Here is a 930-nt window from a genome sequence, read left to right on the forward strand (position 1 = left end):
TCCTCCGCCCCCGCCCGTCGCGCCGCGGATCTCAGCGCCCGGGCCTCCACACAGCGCCGCCGGCGGCCCCTGACGAGAAGGCGGAGGAGGATGTGCGGGAGGTGGAGCGCAAGACAGGCCGCGGCAGGCTGCGGGCGCCGACCATGGAGGGGGCTGCGGAGGCGGCGCCTGCGCCCGACTGCTCTTCTCCCTGCGGCTCGCTTTCCGCCTCAGCCTCTGCCTGCCGGCCGCCGACGCCGCTCCCGGCACCCCCGAACCTCACGGACCCAAGATGGCCGCCCGTCGGCTTCCTCTGCTGCCTCCGGATGCCGGAAGTGACGGCACCGCGCCTCCCGGGGCTCGGCCAATCAGCGCGGCCGAGGCAGCCGGCCCGGCTGCTGTTGCTAGGAGCGACTCGGTCCTGTCCGAGGCCGCGGGGGGGCGGTGCCCAAGGCCGGGAACCGCTGCAAGGTCCCGGCGGGCCGCGGGTGCGGCGGGTTCCCGGCGTCCGGGGCTCGCAGGTACCCGCGAGAGAGCCGGCAAACCGGCCTGGGCGGCGGCCTGAGCTCCACTGTGGGGTTGGCATTTATGGTGTTGATCGAGCGCCTGCCTGCTCTGTGCCAGAGCTGAGATCGCGTCCCCCGGATCGCGCTGCAGCGAGCGAATCGAGTCACGGTAGCAATTACAGTGCCGGGGATGCGGGGAGGTGTCGGGCTCCAGCATCATTAACGGTGATCAAGCAGTCGAGTACTGAATCATCCTTCCTGCCTCCGGCTCTGGGCAGCCGGATTGGGCTCGGCATCCGCATGGCAGCAAGGCGCGTCCTGCCCTCGAGGAGTTCGCGGTCAGGATGGAGATGGACCGGGACCCAACTAAATATCATCTCGAAGGAAGAGTGCTATAAGGGGGTTGGCGGCGGGAGGTGGGGGCGGACGGGGAGGGAGCAAAGCC

This window comes from Pteropus vampyrus, unplaced genomic scaffold (assembly GCF_000151845.1).
Source record: "Pteropus vampyrus isolate Shadow unplaced genomic scaffold, Pvam_2.0 Scaffold341, whole genome shotgun sequence".
Lineage (NCBI taxonomy): Eukaryota > Metazoa > Chordata > Mammalia > Chiroptera > Pteropodidae > Pteropus > Pteropus vampyrus.